Source organism: Bison bison, unplaced genomic scaffold (assembly GCF_000754665.1).
Source record: "Bison bison bison isolate TAMUID 2011002044 unplaced genomic scaffold, Bison_UMD1.0 scf7180017845299, whole genome shotgun sequence".
Classification (NCBI taxonomy): domain Eukaryota; kingdom Metazoa; phylum Chordata; class Mammalia; order Artiodactyla; family Bovidae; genus Bison; species Bison bison.
The window spans coordinates 26,905-33,094 of NW_011475872.1; the positions used below are offsets into that span (position 1 = coordinate 26,905).

Below are 6,190 nucleotides of genomic sequence, written 5' to 3' on the forward strand. Positions count from 1 at the left end.
TGTCAACCCATCCAGGGCCTGGCCTCCTGAAACAAGGCGCCTGGCAGCAGATGGAAGCCTTTTCAGGCAACCTGAAACATACTTTTCTGTACTTTCAGTGAAGAGACAAGCTAGGGATCCCATCTCCTTTCCCATCCCCCCTCCCCCACACTGGGCCAGGGCTGCCTCTCCGCATCACCTCTGTGATATCAGGAAGGAATTAAGGAAGCTGACCACTTAATTGGCTGCATGGCCCACAGCCGAGATTCTAGAATCTCCAGACAGTGTTTATTGGGCACCCTGACCGTGGTCTGAGGCCCTTCTGCCATGAGTGTTCACTGCTTAGGTAGTGAATGCTCCTGAGCTAGACTGGCTTCATGGTTAGTCAGAGTTCTGATGAGACATGCGCAGCCCCGCTGGCCCCATCAACTGGTGGAGAGGCCACAGCAGGTCTCCCCAGATCCAAACGTGGATTCAGGGGAGGCTTTGGAGAAGCTATGGGACCAACCTGAAAGTCCAGATCTGGGCCCCCAACAACCCGCCCCGACAGGGCCTGAATCCAGAAACAGCCACTGAGGAAGAGAACAATGCCTTCCTCAGGCTGTCCTTCCCAAGAAAGCTCTGGATGATCATGGAGAATGCAGCCTTCACCCCTGTGCATTGGAACGATGAGGGAGACACGGTGGTCATCAAGGCAGATCTCTTCCAGACGGAGGTCTTCCAGCACAGAGGTGCATACAGGATCTTCGAGACAGACAGCATTAAGACTTTCATTCACAAACTGAACCTGTATGTTCAATAAAATCTGCCCTTCAGGCCGCTCTGCGGGGAAGAAGAGGATGATGGTAATGTAGAAAGCCCTGGGGAGACTAGACTCGAGGAGCTGAGTGCTAGACAGGTTTCATTTCCCAGGAGAGATTTTTTTCTCATGAGAGGGTGGTTAAGGAAAGAAGAGAAAGTAGGGCCTGTCGTGTTCCACCATCCCCTAGACAGGATCCACAGGGGTGACTCCAGCCCCTGAGGGGCCGCTTGATGTCAGGGAGTGCTGGTAACACATCGAGTGTGGCCAGCACTGGGGGAGTTCTAGGGAGTGCACTTGCTAGGGCCTCATAACCTGCCAGGAATGAAGAGACCTTATCTCCGTACTTAAGCAAGGCTAGGACAGTGGTGGGGAGGAGGGCGGCGAGGAATGGCCATTCTCCCCCACAGTGGCTAAAGTGATTCATTTCCTTTCAGATCTATCGCAATTCCGAGTTTCAGAGAGACAAGCCTTTGCTCCTGCAGAACATCTAGAGGAAAGGCGACCCCAAAACAACTGCTCAGCCCACCACCAGCTCAACAGTGTCCCCAAAGAGAAAGAAGCAAGTGGTGATGACCAGACACTCTCCTCGATTTCATCACAATGAGTCCACCCAAGAGGCTGACAAGAAGGTCCAGAAGGGAACCCCAATGGTTCACAGAATCCCCCGCCAGTGCTCATTTCTGTTTTGTGGCCTTTGGTTTATAGGCAGTATAGCCGGGCAGGCCAGGGAAAACCATCTCCCCAGTGAGCTGGGTGGCCCCAGTGGAGAGGGCATGTCCAGCAATTCCATGTCTGTATCCCCGGCTACTGCTGGAAGGGACGGCGCAGGGCAACTGCCCAAGAGTCCCCCAAGGTACCCAGATTATGGTTTGGTGATGACATAGGTACAACACCTATGATTCCATCGTGAAGGTGGCCATTTCAGTTGTGGCCCCAAATGAGGCCCCTGAGGTGGACGAGGAGGAGGAGGAGTCCTCAGATTACACGTGTGCCCTCTGTGAGCAGTTCAAGGACAATCCCAATCCCTGAGCTGCCAGGTCCCTAGGGACACTCAAAAGCATTCTCTTGTAAGCAAAAATCTATTTCTAGCTCTAATAAAGTACAGCAAAACTCGACGGGAGTAAATAAAGAATTGAATGAGAAGTGTGAGTCTGTGTTCTGTCTGTCTATGCTATTCACACACGGCACTGGGTGAGCCCGATGAGGCTGGAAGCCCACACCCCAAGCAGGCCTCAGTCTGGTCCCCATGGTCCCTTTTCATCTGAAGCAGCAGCATTTCACACGTTTGGCCAAGAGTGTGGCTCCCGAGCCATGCGCTGAGGCCAGCCTAGGACAGGTGGGACCCTGGGCCTTGCCTTTCACACAGCAGAAGACCCAGTCCTGCTCCTGATGATGGGAGTGTCAACTTCCATGAGTCATGCACCCTGAAGCAGAATGGGATCCTCCTGGGTCCGCCGACAATGCCACAAGTTTCTGATCAGCAGCTGAGTGTCTTCAGCTCCCAATCTAGGGGCATGCCCAAGAGGCCCACTGGAAAGCAGGGTCACTCCACCTGCCAAGGGCCTTGGAAACACATGACCCCAAACCCAAAGACAAGTACAAGATTTCCACAAGCTGAATACCAGCCCTTGTTGCTCTGCCCTCATAGTTGTATTTAGGATCTAGGTACCATGTCCAACACACACCCCTTGGTCCAGACATAAGCCCAAGTGCCCAAGCATCCTGCAAGCCTGGTAACACTGAAGAGGGGGTCACAGAGGACTGGCTCTTTCCATCTGTCTCCATGCTGTCTGTTGACAGGGGCGTGGTGACCCAGAGGACCCGTCCATCACATGCAGTCTGTGGGGAAGTCAGGAAGGAGGGCAGGACAGGTGGACAGAGGCACTTGGTGAGTTCCAAGACAGAGGGTCCTGAAACTCTGGGAGCACTGAGGAGGGGGCAAGGGTCCCGCTAGCTTTGCAGCCTAATAGCCTGCCTCTGGTCCTTTCTCAGCACAGACAGGCACAGTCCTGGGCTTGGCTTCCCCCTGACCCTCACCCCACCCCTCAGGTCCCAGCCCCATCACTGCCCATGCTCTGAAGATCCCTCATGTTACTCTAGGCCTGCTGAGGGCAGATCTGTGCTAACCAATCTGGCCTTGGCCTTGGGGCCACACTGGACGGCCCTGCCAGGTGTCTTCCCTAAGCCTTTGGGAGGCACCTTCCTCCCAGCCCTTCCCACACAACTGACTCCACTGTCAGCAGATGCCCTGGGCCCTGCCCAGATCCTAGAGAAAGAATGAAGGAGAGTAGGAACGTCTGTGAAGGGAGCGCTCCCTGTTCTTGCCAGGGGTTTAGCCATTGCTATGTCCTCTACTGGGGTATGTGACTGGATCCCTGGCTTGCCCAGTTTCCACCATTCAGTGTCTCAACCAACCCAACCCCTTCCATTTGGGTGCCACCAAATCTCAACTGTGTGGGTGGGATCCCTGAGTAAGAAGGGGCTGCAAGCGCTCCTACCTTTCAAAGCAGAGGGTGCCTGTTTGGCGGCCAGAGGAGAAAACACTCTTCTTCCTGCTTGTCTGGGCGTCTTCACTTGCACCCTTGGAACAGGGAGAAAATCACCTGTGACGAGACAGCAATGTTGGACAACAAGCCACCACATTTTTCTTCAGGGCAGTGGCCTCAGACCACGGGGACCCAGGAGGGCCCAACTGATGTGAAACACACGTGCAGGTTCCCTCAGGGTTGGTTCTGCTCATCACAGCAGCTGGCTTGTCCTCCTGTGGCTGGGACAGGGACCCCATGATGCCTCAGCCCACAGCACAGAAACCCATCCCCCAGGAGTGATGGAGATTTACAGCCCAGGAGACTCCACAAGGAACAAGAGCAAATGACGTCTCCCCTCACACTGCCACTCTGGAAGGATCTGGGGGCCCGCCAAGTCAGTGGGCCGCCGTCCTCCATGGACTTGTGGTTAGGCCCCACCAGGAGGGGAACCATGGACAAGCAGCTGAGCCCTACAGGGTCAGGGCCTGGTGGGGTTGGCTCGCCGTGCTCAGGTGGCGCTTGCGTGAGGTCACAGTCCAGGGACAAGGAGGAGGCTGGAAGGAAGTTGAGGACACAATGCCAGGACACACACTTAGAAGGATGGTGGGCAGGGACTGTGGCCGTGGAGGGGACCAGAAGGTGGAGTTTGGCTGCCTGGCAGGCGGTCCTGGCCGCAGAGCCTGGAAAGCCTGCCAGGAGGTACCTTCTGCATATGAAGCAGGTCCCGCCTTCCTGCAAGCAGAACGAGTCATGGGCGCTTTGGGATGGCCAGGCTGCGGCCACCAGGCAGGACAGTGATCTGCCACCAACACCTGAGACCTCTGACAGGTGAAAGTGCAAGCTGGCCTTGGTCACGTCCTGCCCACAAACACTGAAGCCCTTGATTTCCAGTGTGTATGTCTTCCCATACTCATGTAGGCATGCACGTAGAACAAAGCACATTCCCTTGCTCGCCCTGTCTGCTAGGAGACAAAATAGGAGCCTCCATACTCTGAGGAGCCTGGAAGATTAGGCCTGAAGGAGCCTCGAGACCAGCAGCCTGGAGAGAGACCTGGAGGAGGATCAGGAAGTGAGCAGCCAGCAGAAGAGAGGGACGGAGGTGGGAGGAGCAGGGCAAGGAGTCTTGGGCTGAAGTGTGGGAAAGACCAGGGTGAGGAGGAGATTCTGGAGAAGGAGGCAGGGCTGGCGTAGGGCGGGGTGGTGCCCCTGGGGAGCTGGGCTGGGGTAGAGCAGGGCCGAGCTGACAGGGATGGAGCTGTGGGCCCGGGGAACCCATGGAGGCTGGGCCTGTCCAGCTTCTTGGAGGAGGCCAGACCGTGCCCTTTGGAGCCCTTGCCATAGGCGTCTACTCCCCGAGACTTGGCGAGAGTCAAAGTGACAGCGATCACATTTGAGCTTCAGACTGGACCCCAGGGGCCAGGGAAGCCGTGAGAGGCGTGGCCTCTGGGCGGAATCCCCCATCTCAGGGCCTAAAGCCCAGGCCAGCTCTCCTCCAAGCCACCCTGGGGCTGCTGACCCAGTGCTGAGCAACAGTCTGGGTTTTTTGTTTGTTTCTTTGTTTTTTCTTTGTCTTTTTGGCAGATGAGAAGGCAAATCCTCACTGTGTCTCCTGCTGCCCCTGGGACCTGGGATGTCTCAGAGAAAGACAGCTTCGCCTTCAAAACTATTTTCTGAACTCTTGCTCTCATCCGGGGGCTCAGCCCACCCAGGGCAGCCACCTGACTCTGCTCCTGACCACCGCCCTCCCTACTGTCTCCTTGCCTCCCAAGTGCCTGATCAGAGTAAATGTTCCTTTTCCTGTCCCCACTGCTACTAGCTGAGCTCAGGCCTCATGGCCTGGGGCCAGTGCTGTCAGCCTAGTCTCCCCACCTGCCTAGACCCCTCTTGTCTCTTCTCCTCCAGTTGCACACCATCGGTTCTGTGTCACACCACACACTATGTCCTTGTCAACCTCGGATTGAAAGTGCAGCTGAGCCCTCTCCTGTTTAAGCCCCAACCTGTCTGTGGTGCCCTGGGGGGAGGCTTCCAGTGGTCTCAGGTCTTCCTCATCACCCCGCACTCTGGGTAGCTGTGCTGGCCCTGCACTCTGCACAGAGCACATCCGGGACCCCACACTTTCTCGTGCAGTTTTGTCCCTGGACCACTGGCTCCTCTTGTCCTGACAACCTATTGTCCTCCTTCCAGGTACGACGGTAACATTCTTTTCTCCGTTCACTCGGGTGCCAGATGCTCTCATCTGGGAGTTCTGGGGCACTCTGCATCTTCCTGCTGCCTGTCTTTGCCCCTCTCTTCCTCCCAGGCTGTGGCTGCTGTGCACGAATCTGGACCCCCCCAAGGGTCACCAAGTTCCAGGAAGGCAAGGTCGGTGTCTCCCTGGTTCCCATTAGCCAGGCACCCACACAACTGCTGCCATGGGAATGTTGAGTGGTAAAGCAGTCTTCTCTTCCAGCGGTGCAGCCTGCTCTCTCCTTGCAGAAGCCTCCCAGGCACAAGTTGAGGGGTAGAGGCTGCCTCCTGGATTTGAGGCCTCAGCATTGCAGGAACCCGAGCGATCACCACACCCAACTCCCTCATGGTGGCAACCTGCTCCTCGCCCCAAGAGTGGTTACCAGCTGTCTCCAGAAACCCCAGAACCTCCTGGTAGTGGTTTCAGATCATGAGGGAGGGTCCTGTGAACAGATTGTGGGCTGCTGCTGTTCCTCCAAATCCTGGTTTTGAACGAGACCTTGCCCAGTGAACTGGAGACCTATGATGTGTGGCTGCTGATGGGAGCAGCTGTGAGGACCTGCTCCATGGTGTTTCTCTGCACCCATCCCTTCCCTGCTGCTGGCCCCAGCTCTCCTCACGTGCCCAGATGTGGGGACTGAGCCACAGGGAGTGC

The 6,190-nt window shown here is 56.3% G+C and overlaps 1 pseudogene; it reads left to right on the forward strand.

The window, feature by feature from the left end:
* Positions 1-356: 356 nt before the first annotated feature.
* Positions 357-1,810, forward strand: LOC104983822 (annotated as a pseudogene).
* Positions 1,811-6,190: the final 4,380 nt, after the last annotated feature.